General features: G+C 46.6%; 1 protein-coding gene across 2 annotated transcripts in view; it reads left to right on the top strand.

Annotated features, from left to right (window-relative positions):
* Window positions 1-14,692, top strand: part of ralgps2 (Ral GEF with PH domain and SH3 binding motif 2) — a 65,634-nt gene that overhangs the window by 3,127 nt on the left and 47,815 nt on the right. The window lies entirely within an intron of this gene.

Genomic DNA, 14,692 nt, shown 5'->3' with positions numbered 1-14,692 from the left:
ATGGAACTGCGAAGTCACATGTCGTCACGCTCTTCCTCTGATGCCGCCCCAGCCTCGGCTCCATCGCTCAACACACAGCCGGCCGTCTGTGTTCGCTTCCTGCCCTCTGGTTTTTCATGTCCACCTTCTCTCCGTGGCCGCCGGGGAGCGAAAGTAAAAAGGCCCCTGCGCTCGACAAGTTGCGTTGGAACACTGATAAGGACGCCGTGGATGATTGTCTGTTTGTGATAAGGACTTTTTACTTTTTTTTTAAATACTTGAGGTGTTTCTAATGTAGCTGGCAGTCGGGGTGAAGTGGGTGTTTGTAGATGTGAGCTTGGCTAGCACCTGACCAGCTGACTGCGTGCGTATGTGCGAGAAGGAAGATAAACGTCGAGGATAATGGACGCCCTGGCTTTTCACGCCAGAAAATCTCAGAGGCAGGCGCTTAAGTTTTGTTGCGTATTGAGCAATGTGCCTGGAACAAAATTGTTTGTTTTTTTTAAACGGGACAATTGAGGAAGTTGTGCAAAAACAGCCTCTTATTGTTATGAGTGTGTTTTGCCATGTGGTTCCTGCTGTGTGTTGTAATCCCAGCTCCTTGTTTAGGAGAAGTAGAGGCCAAGGGGAGCAGCTGGACGCAGCCGGTGTCGAGGCAGAGCGTGCACACGGCGGGTCAGTCGCGACCGGGGGCTCGATCTCTCTCCCTCGCTTTAGGCCCGAGCGTTTTAGCCCGAGTTTGAACCGTGGATGGCTCGCACGTGAAGGCCTACGTGGTGGAGTGCACCGCTGCACAACTCCTCTAGTTACTAGCTTCTCCTTTCGTATTACCTCAATCTCAGTTTCCTTTTTCCATGTTGTGTTCTCTTTGTGAGCAGGAGGTGGGGGGGGGGGGGGGTGACTGATGCTATTTTAGTCCCCGTCTCATCCGCCTGAGATTCACGCAGCGTAATTATTAGGCAACATCCGCCACATGCACTGCGTTCACCGACGCACAAAACCCCTCACTTCCTGCTCCCTCCTCCTGCTCGTCCACTGGGGACGCTTTGTAAATACTGACATCACTGACGCCGATACTACAAAATACCTCTTTCCATATCTCATCTTAGTACAAACACTACTTTTTCTTTTTGAATGAGCTAAGCGTCTCAAAAACACAAGTATGATTTTTGTCATCCTCATCGGTGCAATGTCATTTATTCATACAAAATCTGACCTAAACACTCAAACCGGTTTGATAACGAGCCGTACTTGTAAAAGTTTGTTTGTGTGGAGATGTGCTGAGTCATAAAAACTGATCTTTTGAACGAAGAGGCAGATCTCTTCTGACGCCATCTGTCAGTTGCTCTTTCACTGCGATGGCCAACGACAATGCAGAATACATTTAGTCGTTGCTTCTCTTTTTTGTGTGTATAAAATCCCTTCCTGCCCTCGTCGGCCTGTTGGTGTTTGTTCTCATTAGTCATGCAGCTGTGGCTAAGATTTGATAAAACACTGGGTACTTGTACTTCATGTGTATTTAAACGTAAATGAGGGATATTGACTCAACAATACGTGCCATACCTTCTGGTATTTCATGTAACTGAGATACCATCACCACTTCCCCTTGCATGCCTTTTATATAAGGCAACTCTTTATGTCCTTTTTTTAAATTCAGTAAAACTCCTCAAACAACCTGAGGAAACCCCGGGGCTTCCCTGCCTAGTGTTTTTTGTGCCGAGCACACGTGACTGTGCGTCTTTGTTTGAGTGCAGCTGGTGTTGAAGCGTTGGTCTTGAACGTGGCCGCCGCCTTGTTTTATTCACTAGGTTTAGTCAGTTATAATCAGGCAGGTCTAGACCAGTACTCAACGTGAAGCGAATGGAGAGATAAACTCTGTTTTTATGACACAAGTTGTTGTCATTACATCACAGCTAAAGGGGGAAAAAGTAACGCCCGATGCAAAGCAGAAAGTCGTTAGAAGTTATGGACACATTCCACTTTAAAATGTGTTAATAAACGATGAAAAACACTTGAGGCGATGAATCACAAGCTCTCCTAACGTCAAGACGTCAGATAATTCCTGTTGGCTTACATTTTCTGCTCAATCCACTCATTTTGTAGCAGGTTGTTACATATTTATACTATTTAAATGGTGTCTTTATGTCCTTATTTAAAGAAATCAATGTGTTTTTAACGTCAGCATGTGTGTACAGTTGTCGTGTTCGAGGCCAAAAGGTTGTGTGGAGGTCAAAGTTGAGGTCAGGGCTGTAGCGCTGTTAGCGGTGCAGAATGACATCTGTGAGGGTCTCGTTCCACCGGACACTTCCAGGCTGCTCTTCTTGCCTCCTGCGTCATGTGACTCTGCATATCTGGAATATTCTCACCTCGGAGGACGTCTCAATGCTTGAAGGAATATGTCAAGTACGGTGTTGCGGTGGACAAGAATGCTTCAGTAGCACTTCAGTAGGATTTATTTTTTTTAGTCGCGGTTTGTCAACGCAACATTCAAAGCTGGCCCCCGGCTCAAGCGAGAGGTTACGCCGCCTGCCAGCGAGTTGAACAGATTCCCACACTAGTTTTTTTGGCCCGAGGTCTGTCCGCTTGGCGCTTCGCTTCGGCATAATTGCGTTTGTTCTCTCGACGCGTCCTCCGATGTCGTAGCTTCCTCTTGGAACGCTTGCGTTCGATCCGCCACGGAGTTTCGAAGAATGGTGCCAAACACGAGGACAAATTAAAATAAAAGAGCAAAGGCAGAGGGCTCGGCCTCTTTAACAGACGCTGCCGCACACTTAGTGGGCTGGTGGTGATTTGAGAGGGAGTATTTATGCATGGGGATGTAGGAAAATCTGACTTTTTTCAGTGGGCTCCAGATTGGAAAAGTAGGTCCTGGGGTTCCCCGGCATGTGGACAAAATATTAGGAACACCTCAAAGTTTTATGTAAGGCTTTTATCCAAACCGAGCGAGCGCACTCGCATTTCTAATACGCCAGAGCCGCTGCTTGTACTTAATTGGACCGATACGTGTGTGTTCAGGTGTTTTGAGTAAAATGGATGTAGGCGGGACTATTGTAGTGTTTTGCAGACTGAGGACCCCCCCCCCCCCTCTCACCCGTCCAAATTGTACATACACAGAGAGCTGCCGCACCCTTCCTCTTCCCTCCACATTGTCCTGATCCACCACACGAGGCCTTCTCCTCACAACACGGCCTCATGTATCTGTCCAAACCCGAGTCTTTTTGGCCCAGAGCTGGGCCTCGGCTATGTCATGGAAACACGTGAACTCGGTCCTGATCCCTGCCAAAGACAATAGATCAGATGCAGACAAACATCGTCCACCCCCTCCCCCTGGTTCGCTTCTGCTCGCCAACATTTTCTTTTGCACTCTTTCCTCGCCGTCAACCTCCGTACATGTTCTGCTTTTTTTAATATATCCCTCCTCCTTTCCATCCCGCATGTCTTTTAATGAGTCTAAATAGACGAGTCGTGTTTGATGAAGATGCGTGTTCCTCTGCGGCGCCTCAAAGAAATCCGTTTGGTTTTTGTGTGACTGAGACAACCTGTTTCCCGTCTCCGTTTGTCAGGTCGCCCCACAGGTCGGGTCTTGACATGCAGACGGAGACTCACTCACTCACTCACTCACTCACTCACTCACTCACTCACTCACTCACTCACTCACTCACTCACTCACTCACTCAGACACAGACACACACACCCTTCAACATCAACTGTCAAACTAGGTGTTAATTCAGTTTATTCACACCATTTTTGTATTTCTTGTCATGTGACCTGACGTGTGAATACAGTGAAACTCTTCTGCTTATTCCAGACGAGCAGCACACACTTTACTTAACACGACTCAGATGAAACTGTTTATTTACAGAGCACATTTTAGACTCTAAGACAACTCAAAGTGTTTGACATAGAAAACAAATAAAACCGGAAAAACGGCAACTCCTCTGCATACAAGTGTACGTTTTATTAAAAGTAGATTTCCAACGATCAGTTGGTCGACTTTCAATTTTTAAGCAATCCTTAATGCAGAAATGGCAGACGGGCTGTTTCCAGCCTTGCATACACATGTTTTATATGTTGAATGTATATTTTTTGTCAATCCAAAATGAAGATATTCAACATAGTGAATGAAACGATCAATCAGCTAAAACCAGAAAATAATAGGTAGAATAAAATAAAGTAAATACTTCTGTTATTACTAATGATATTTAAAGAAGAATAAGATGCAATGCACTAAGAGGAGAAGCTATCCAGTTGAGCTTTCCCACATAATATGACATCCATACAACTTTCATGAGTTCATTTGTTTCCTCACATTACAGACAGGTGGAGGTTTTGCCTGCTCTTAGTCTGTTTCCATGTTTGTGTGAAGAATATTTGCAATACGTGTAAATCTTAGTCAACTGAGGCTGACCCAGAAAGACTTGATGGAGGCCGACATTTGATTGTGGCTTTCTTTAAATGTGAAAGGAGACAACGCTCTTCTGGTTACCTTTTGTCTCATAGTTGGAATCTGACAAAGCCGGGAGGATTTGGAGATGAGAAGAGGGAGGTTGAGGGGAGGCGGGCGGCGACATTGCCGCTGGAAACACAATGTCTCTCTTATTTTTAGTCGCTAGATGAATGTTTAGCAGCACATGCATCCTGCCTGTACTCGTCCTCTGAGAGGAGAACGCAGGCTGGAAAACCAGTCGTAGTCGTCTGTAGCTCCGGCACATATCGGCTGTTTGCCGGAGATGGAAGGGGGGGGACCAAAAAAAAGGGGGTGTGAGGGACTCTTTTTAGGGAGGGGAGGACGGGACGAGTGGGGCCTTGAAGAGATACAGCTGTTTCTCCGGTCTCAGCTGTTGCTCCTCTTCCATTCGATGCAGGCTTAGTCCTCCCCTCTTCCTTCTCTCCCTCTCTCAAACACACACACCCTAACTGGAAGAAGCACACAGTGTAACATTGTTCTGCCTTGTGAGAAAGATGAAACAATCAATCTTTCATAGCTGCTATCAGATAGGAGTAGTGAGCGCTCTCCATATTAGTAAGGGAAGCGAAAGAGAGTAGACGCCATGGCCAGATTAGGCCAAAATCTGTCTCTCTGTTTTCATCACTTTCTTTTTTTGTGTTTGGCTTTGTCTCTCTGCGGCTCGCACAAGCGTTGGGAAGTTGACACACTTTTCCCCCCTCTGGCTCGACGCTTCCCATGCTTGCCCCTCTTGGCAGTGCTCCCTTTTTTTTTGTGTTTTTTAGGTTGTAATTGGTCATTTTATCAGTCCCTGAAGACGGGGCAATGCCGTGTGAGGGGAACTCATGCGTGGAGCACTGTGTGTGTGTGTGTGTGTGTGTGTGTGTGCGTGTGTGTGTGTTCAGCTGTAACGGGAGGTCTGTTTTCTCAGTCTTGCTCAGTTAAGCAGGTTCAAAGTGACTTGAGGCCGGAATCAAAACTAATCTTAAATGCTCAAAGGCTCGTGGAGATATTGTCAGCTATTGTTTTCCCCGCTCTTTGTCTCTCTGAAAACTCCATACACATGATATTAGACCAACAGCAGCTCGGCTACGGCGCGTTTTTACCTTTCGCTATCGGCTGGTGTCTTTGGGTCAAGTGCCTGAGCAGAGTAGACCAACAGAACAACCTGTTGGAGGAGGGTGAGCTTATTCGTTATAGAGGTTGTAGATTTGACAGTTTCAGACTTTTCTTATTTCTATTACGCTCCGCCACAGTTTCATAATAGACTTTAAGAGTGGCGTTTCGGCCTGGACTTTTATATTGTTATAGATGCATCAGGTAGCAACATGGCTTCAACATCAGTGCTGCTGGGATCAAATAACAAGTGTTCTTTTAAAGTAACATAAAGACTGTATGACCTTTTGGCTGACAGGAGCGGGACTTTGTTCAATCGAGAAAGAAGGTATTGTTGTCCCGTGTGTGTGTGTGTGTGTGTGCTCTAGCATAATTGTATGGTTTGTCAGGTTGCAGCATGTCATGTCTCTTAAGTGTCTCTAACTCCAGAGAGCCCGAGGGCCCGACCGGAACTCAGTCATCAGAAAATGCTGCCGGCCTCTTCTTTGCGGCGGCATTGATGGGAAGACACAAGAGCCGAGTTTTAGACGGAGATGAGGAAGTTTTTTTTTTTCTTCTTCTTTTTCAAAGCGTGACTCAAAAAAAAACCTTGTAACCGCAAGAACAAAGAACTGCTTAAATAATTGCAAAAATCATTTGGTATAATTCTGGTGTCGGGACATATTTGCCAGATTGTTCCCGGGGACAAATGGTAAAGTTGGGACTCTTAAACGATTGGATTTATATTTGGTGGGTTTCAGTGTTTAGCAGCAGGATCCAAACGGCTCTTCACCAGCGTTGTACGCAATAAATTCACCACCAAAAATCTGATGCACAAATTTCAATTTGTAGACAAACTTCAAACCATTCGTTAGTCTCCTTAAAGTCTCTATCGCCCGAGGATTCAAGAGACCGCCACAATAAAAGCTGCACTGCTTTTACTGTAAAAAGCAGCCACAGGAAGTGTTGCCCTTGTATTACCAGCATGCTGACATCACTTACTCTCTGTGGTAATGCTTCTCTTTTGCTTTTGTAGTTTTGTGGTGGTGTTGTTGGGGTGTGGAGCAGCAGGTTATCTCAGTTCAAACGTGCTGCTTTCAATGGAGAACGGCAGGAAAACCTCTCTACTAATGACCAAAGCAGTGTGTTATCCTTAAAATTGGAACAAAACATTTTGTGTAATTACTTTAGTCTAAAGAGTACCATCAAGGTGTTTTTTAATAAAATGTGGAATCGATGCTTCCTCCAGTCGGTCCGCTGCTCTATAATATAATTAATAGTTGCGTAATCGGTGTACAAACGCTACTGTCGGGTCAAATAACCAGATGGGAATCAATATTCTTTTTTAAACGCCCACACGTTAACGTGCCCGTCACGTAGTTATATTAAATATTAAAAGGATAGCTACTACAAAATCGTTATCTCATAGTAAATTGTCTTATTTCCCAACCCGACGACTCTATTTTCCCCGCATGCGAGTAGACCGGTGCCCCTGCTGGGAAAGGAATACACATCAGGGGGTTTCCCTCATGCTGATGGCTGCCGATATATAATTGAACAAAGTCTCAGTGTTTTGAATTGAATTGTGCAATAATGCCATCAGTCCTCTGCGACATTGTCGTGGCCAGAATTACAGTGCATTGACGGATCAGTATGCCGGGCAGGAGTCTGAGCTCTCACACACACTTGGAGGGTCTCTTGTCCTTAGCGTCGTGACAGGTTTTTGTATTTATATCTGGCGTCACTTTGTAGCCGGAGCTGGTGTTTTTAGGTCCCATGTCCATGAGGTCGTTTTACTGCTGCGGGGTCTTGACTCGTGCCGGTTCCTCAGAGACTCGTAGAGGAAGACATAGAGATCCTATCAGTTTCCTCTAAACACTTGCGGCCGCGCCGTTGCCCTGTATTGTTAGCCGGGGCCCTTTTCCCTCGTTAATAGTCCGTGCAGGGAAACGACCGCAGACATCAGCGCTGCTGCCAGCTCTCACTTCCTCCCTCCCTCCCCCCTTTGCTCCTTGGCCTTTTCTCTTTTACTCTCCCACTCATCTGTCACCACGCTCGGGTCGCATAGTCTTCGGCCGTGGAGTTGGACTGGGACGCCTGCCTCGCTCCCTTTTGGGCCACAAATCAGGCTGAAGCCAGCACACACACACACACATGGACTAACCAAACCGTAGGCCAGTGCTCTGCCCACGCGGGACGGCCTGCCGCTCTGGCGCACCGCCACATGCTCCCGACTCACAAGTTCGGCGCCGTAGTTTCTCGTCGCTTCATTTGATGGATAACCAGAGACTGTCATCCAAAAACCGGGTCGGGCCCATCATTGTGGCGCTTTGTTTTTTCATTTTATTTTTTCAACTGCAGTTCATTGAGACCGCCGATTCGAAAGGCAGGCGTTGTCTCGGTCTGTGAGGGTTGTGGAGTGTGTGTCCGTGTCACTTAGGGGGGGGATGTGTTCCAGGAGAAAAGACAGAGGCGAGGCCCTCGAGCAAGCCCGTCTGTACAGCCTGAGCTCTAATTATCAACCCCGGAGCTCTGCTGGGATCGAGGGAGGAGGGAAGAAAAAGAGGGAGGCAAGTGTATCTAAAAAAAGCCTAATCACACCCCGCGGTGCACGCTGCTGCTACGACACCGATTTTAGAAGCAGTGGAATTTCACAAACAAGGCTCACAGATCTAACTCAACTAGGTTTCACTGTTTGTGCGCGCGCGTGTCTTTTGTGTCTACTCGACACGCACCACGACCCACGTTTTTATATTCTTTTCAGCTGATGAGAATACAAATCAGCTGACCGACCTAGTGACAGTATTGAAGTTGCTCGTGCACTTTTTTTCTCAGTGTTTTCCTTGATAACAGAAAAATTAATCTTTCATTAGAATGTGGCAGCGTTGCATTTTGTCATCGCGTAAAACTAATGCCGCAGTTGTTTTGGCGACGTCGGAAATCATTGACTCTATTGCAGTGTCCCCACGCTGACCTCTTTGGGAGCAGCCATGTTTGTTTTGAACAAACGGTTGTCGCCTCACATTGACGCCCGAGCCCCGCCTCTTTCTCACCGTAGCTCCGGACAGGACACCGATTTGGCCCGCACACAAACGCAGAAGTATATCGCGTATTGGATGCTGTGTGTGTGTGTGTGCGTGTGTGTGCGCGCTCTTACAGCTTGTCCGAGCCAGTTGTTTGGACGTTTCCAAGTCCGGTTCCTTCATCTGGACGTGTGTTAACGCAGCAATCGCACTCGAGCTCTTGAGCGCTATGTTTGCGGTCGGATCCCAATCGATCCAGCTGGATCGCACATCGCCTGATGGATGGATTGATGGATGAAAATTATATTACTCTTGATGAGAAACCTGCCAAGATAATCTAATCCCGTTTACCCGATGCGCCGTCTGAAGAATAATCGGCGTGCGTGTGGGATGCTCCGAGTGTTTACTTAATGATCACTGGTATATTAACCTCATGGACACACTCTGTTTTACGTTCATGTCGGTATACTGGATTGTCGTTCTAGATACCAAGAGCATTATGTGCACGGCAGTGATGCTGCTGGGAGAGAAACACCGCCCTTTGTTAAAGTTTATATTCCAAGTTTCAAATTAAGCAATAGTGCTATTTTATTTATTTCATTTATTTTCTTTAAGACTCACTTTGCCCTTGGCTGCTCTGTTGTTTTTCCCCAGCCAGATTATTCTTATTTCCAGTCACAGGCAGGCCTGAATATTCATGAACTGATGGCTCGGTGTGTAGGAGGGTGGAGCACAGCTGCTTAGTGTCAGGATGCTGAGAGTGAGTGTGTGTGTGTGTGTGTGGTGTCACTGAGTTCAGTACCTATTGATTTTCACAAAAAAAAGCTTTTACTGTCAAATGACGTGGCGTCATTAAAATGTTTTCGTGTTCTTCAGCGCTGTGATGAGCCAGATAGACGCAGGCTCCTCGTCTGAAAGCGTGAGTGAATTTGGACTGGAGACAGCTGTCTTCTCACTTCCTGTTTGTGTGTGTGTGTGTGCTCTGTGTTGATGGAGCCTCCCTCCATAAGCAGCGGGGACACCGGAGTGTGGTGTAAACTGTGTTGACATCAAACTGTGCAAGTCCTCAGAGTTAAAATGATGACACGCCCTCTTCTCGGACCAGTTTGAGGACGACAAACATGAAACAAAGGGAGCACATTGTTTATATGGAGAGATGTAAGTGATTGCGGACGTAGCTGCAGTGGTTTTTGTTTGGCCCCTCCCACAGTTTTTACTCCTGCTGGTTGACCTCCATCTGAACATCAGTTGAGTGATAGTGTGAAGGGTGTTGTTGGTCATGTCCCCTCGACACACACACACAGACAGACAGACACACACCAGGCGGTGCCACTAACCTCGGCATGAACAGCCAACCTGCTGAGTGAAAGCAGTGTGTATCGAACTGCTGTGATACGCAGCCACATGCCGTGTCCCAGTGTGCGTGTGAAGGTTATTAGAGAGTGTGTGTGGGAGAGAGAGAGCTCAACACGGCCCCTCTTATCTCCAGATCAATAGTGTTCTCCGGGGCAGGCTTGACCAGAGCCCGGGGAAATATGGAACCAGGATCCGATCCTCCGCGTTGTAACATCACTGAAGCTCCCGGCGGTGATAAACAGGCTCTGCACTAGTTTATGACCAAAGTTGGAAGTGATGCTTCTCCATTTGGTTCCTTTTTAAACAGGGGAGAGTAAAGATGGATGAGTAGACTACATTTCACATCCTTAAGTCTAGCGCTGCGTGTGAATATCAGACTGTAAAGCGGGTTGTGTCCCAACTTGTTTACAGGTTTAACGAGAAGTGTAACGAGAGCAAACTTGTGGCTTAACAATTAGTTGTTTTCTATTTTCAATAACGAGTTGATCTAAAACGTTTTGCCATGGTGTTCTAACTCCAGTGCGCCCCTCTCCTTTGATTTAAAGTGGTGCTTTTTTTTTCTTCAAATCTATAAAACTGATGCGTTTTAAAGGGGGATAAAGTTATTCATCTATCCGGCCTCTTAACTCTTCAAGTACTAAAATTGATGCATTTGCCTCTAAAATGACACCGACAAAGTCTATTTGTAAACAAATTGACTTGTCGTGATCCCAAATTTGACCAAACTGAAATGTGATAGAGTGATCTAGTGCAAAGAAAAGTTGCCTGAGAGATAACTGCTTTGCCTTTGAGCCTGCAGCTCCTTATAGTGTGCTGTGCTCACTGTGTGTACTAAAGAGAAGGAGACGAGGGCACAGCTTAATGGGCTGTCAGCCTCCTCACTGCTCAGCTCAACACACTGACCTACTTTGGTTCCCTGACTCCGGTGCATCCACGGTGCTTTTCAAATGCATCAAGCCGCTGCGAGGCGAAACAGTGCGTGTTTTATTATACAGACGGCAGCAGAGTGCATTTCTTTTCTGTCCTTTTTTTTTGCAGGGAGAATGCCAGGGCTCTTTTACCTAGGACCTCGTTCATAGTTATGAGGTCTTTTGAGTCTGTGAACTGAAAGAGGAGGACGCCCGCGGCGCTCTCGCACTGCAGGATGGCAGAGTTGAGAAGAGCGTGGTCGACGGAGCCGGTCGAAGTCACACGGCAGCACCCGGTTAACGCTGAACGTGACGCAAATCTCTCGTCTGACTCTTCACTTGTCGTCTGACAACTAGTGACTTCTCCCTGAACACACTCGCGGTGCAGTTCTGGTCCTTTTTTTTGTTAAAGCAGCAATAGATAGCATGTCGTGCTACATACCTGCTAATGTGCAAATCTTTCCATGAAAAGAAAAAAGAAAGTTGGAAACGATGACGTTGCAATCAATAGTGTTCATTTAGGGAGAGACAAACTCATTTTAATTTTTTTTAAAAATTGTATTAAAAATATTCGATTGATTATGCATTTTTTGCATTTATTTTTTTCTATTTCTTTATTTTTTACAATATTTGATGAATTAGGCATTTTTTATTTGTATTTAATTAATATTTAATTAATTATACAGCACTACTGCCCGAGAGGAAGAGGGCCGATTCAGAACAGTCTAAAAAAAAAAAAATATATATATATATATATATATATTAAATACAGGCTCTCTACTTTGCTTTTGGCCCGTGCACGGTCCTTTTTTAATATTGTGGTTCTTCAGTGAGTCAATTCTTTTCATTTTTCTGTCCTCTAGTATCAGCCATAATGACCGCAAGATAAAAACATCAGAAAGAAACTCTCTTCCGGCTTCCTTTTTAACTAACTGGCTATCGTGCGGCTCACTGCCAACCTGTAAGAATGTAAACAAGAAAGGCTCTTGTACATTTATGATTAAGAATCACTACGATGTCTCTCTCTTGTCCCGTTTTTGTTTCACAACCAGCTGAAAAACTCCTCGTAGTAACTTCAATGTGTCTGTGTGGCAGCTCGTGTCGTGCCTCGCGAGTAAACATGTATACAAAGTGAAAGTGCTGCTTTGAATACCAGGTTCACAACCATGTAGAGCCACACATGAGCATCAAAACGCTGTGCCATTGGAGGGGCATGATACGGTATTTTAAATAGGGCTGCAACGATTATTGTCATAATCCTATAATCTAATAGTTTCTTGATTAACCAATTAACGGGCCGGTGCCGTACATATTTATGCATGCAGTGTATGCTCTCTGTGGTTGCTTTAGCTCCTGGAATGTTATTCTTATCGTCCATTAATCCAAACAGACTTACAGGCGGATGTTCTTACCGTAAGGAGGACAGAGGACGTGCCGGCTAGATAGCGGCGTAGACCTGTTTTTGTTTTTTTTAGGGGCCCGCTGGAGACGGGAATGTGAAGGGTCGGAGCGGCACGCGGAATGCGCTGTGCCACGCACGCAAAGTACAACGCACGAGATTAAAAACCCTTCGGTTGACGAGGCCCGCCGGGCCGCCGGCACCTTTTTTGTGTTTGAGCCGCAGCGCGAACGTAAATGTCAAAAAAGCCGTCCGGCATCGCGGCTGAGGGAGGGAAGGAGGGAGGAAGGGAGGGAGGGAGGGAGCCAGCAGCCGATTCAGAGAGGTGTGATTCAACAGCACCTGCTCTGCAGAGTAATGAGTCACGTGAAGTGGAACAGTGACACATCCTCTGCTCCAACACCAATCAGTCCACGCCCCCCACCTCCCCTCACCTCACCCTGAAGGTGATGCTGAGACGTTGTCAACCCATCCAAGCACACACACACACACACCTTGTTTGTGCTTGTGCTGTTCCTTTAGCAGGGCGTAGACGCGCTGTAGAGCCGCCCCCCTGACGGTCAGTGAGTCCAGTCATCCGTCGTGGACCCTCAGTCGACCTGAAATGCTCCAATTGGAGTCATCTTTTTTTTCTTTCTTCAATTTGACAGGCTAGATCTATGTAGAACTTTGTGTTCTTTTTGATCAGACACGTAGGTTGTATCACAATGGATGGTGACGACGCCGCACAAAAATCCCACCCACAAAGCAGCTTAGTGGTTCGTGTTTCAAGGCGGGTTTGACAGCGACGGCGAGAGACGGCAAAGCGAGCGCAACTTCACAGCCAGAAGGGGCGATATATCGGGCGAGGGTCGCCGTAAAGCTTGGTGCTGGAGCCGAACGCCGCCTTCACCTCGGGCCTTCCAAACCCGGTCGGTCGTGGTGCGCGGTTACGTTTGGGAAATGACTCGGCGCCGGGCGACTCCCGTCGCTTCAGCTCAGTACATTATGAAGCTGCGGTGGGCTGCCTAATGTAACGCTAATGTGGTCAAAATCATCACTGAAACTCGGATGATGATGGATTTTTCTGCTTGCAAAGGAACGAATAGTCAAAAAAAAAAAGATTTTTAGACTAAAACTGATCTATCTTGACCCTGAAACCTCAGAAGGCGAAGTAAGGACTCAACCACGTGGAATTATGTCACCGAACACAACACGCGTCGGCTCGGCTCACTGTCAAGAGGTGCATGGATGTTGCCCGAGAGGAGATGAAGAGACGTGTCTCCCATCAGGATCCCTGAGGATCGGACGGGGAGGCAGTGACTCATGAGCAGGGGGGGGTGCTGCCTCTCTTTGTGTATCTGGAGTCGCATAGCCGGGGGCGTCTCGAGGAGATGTTAAGTTAGAGACGAGGAAGCTCGCACAGAGGGCGACCTGGCGTCCAGACAGATCAACACTTTGCTGCGTGACGATGACACGCAGACTCTTTGTGCACGCGGAGACGTTGTTTCTGTATCCCGAGCATCTTATCGGGCTCTGATTGTGTTTACTTGGTCAGATGTGACCCTTGAAAGAATGCACGGGCTTATGCCAGCAGAGGTTTTAAAGTTTACTTTGGTGAGCGGAAATCTTAATCCAGTGTTTGTCCCGCCCGTGAGCTTTGTACCCGGCAACCTGGAGGGGACGACGAGATCTGAGCCGCCACCTGACAGCCGCCTGCTGGCAGGCTGCATTAGTCTTCATCGGTCACACACACACACTCACACACACACACACACACACACACAGCCTTTCATCTCACAGTAGTAGTGAGACACCTGCTGGCTGGTGTGAGGCATTCCACGTGAGCAGCTCGGAGGCAGAGAGCATGATGGGATTTACTCTCGTCTGGCTCCACCTGTCCTTGATGACGAGGCCAGTGAATTCAGTTTGTTTAAACCAAACCTAGAATTCCCAGACACCCAAAGTTTTGTGGTTTTCTGACTATTATTTGGACAAAGCGGACGGTTTAAAGACTTACCGTGAGCCCTTTATGATTCCACTTATTTCTGACATTTTATGATGATTAATCGACAATGAAAAATAATTGTTAGCCACAGCCCTCGTCGAGTTTCATTTCACTCCCTTCAGATTACAGATGATGAAGAACAGGCACACTCGTGTGTGTGTGTGTGTGTGTGTGTGTGTGTGTGTGTGTGTGTTTGGTTGACGTAGGCGTTGCAGCGGCCATTGAGATTCACTGTGGACAATCTATGACATTAGATTATTAGGCTGCTTCCTCTTCGTGGATTCTTTTTGGTCTTTTGTGGATAAAGATTTCTTCAATCGTGTGTTTCTACTTACGTTCTTTCATGCAGAATGACTGATTTCCAATAAACTCATGGGCACATCTCTGGTGAATTTTAAAGTGCATTGTATTCAGCGTTCAGGTGAGCAATAAGGCCGAGTGCCGCAAGAATATTAACGTTACGGTGAGGTACTTTTTAAGTAGTAATGAGAAGGTCTC

Source organism: Clinocottus analis, unplaced genomic scaffold, assembly GCF_023055335.1.
Source record: "Clinocottus analis isolate CAN_PGR_092001 unplaced genomic scaffold, fCliAna1.0.p SCAF_28, whole genome shotgun sequence".
Lineage (NCBI taxonomy): Eukaryota > Metazoa > Chordata > Actinopteri > Perciformes > Cottidae > Clinocottus > Clinocottus analis.
This window is presented reverse-complemented; position numbering and strand designations above follow the sequence as displayed.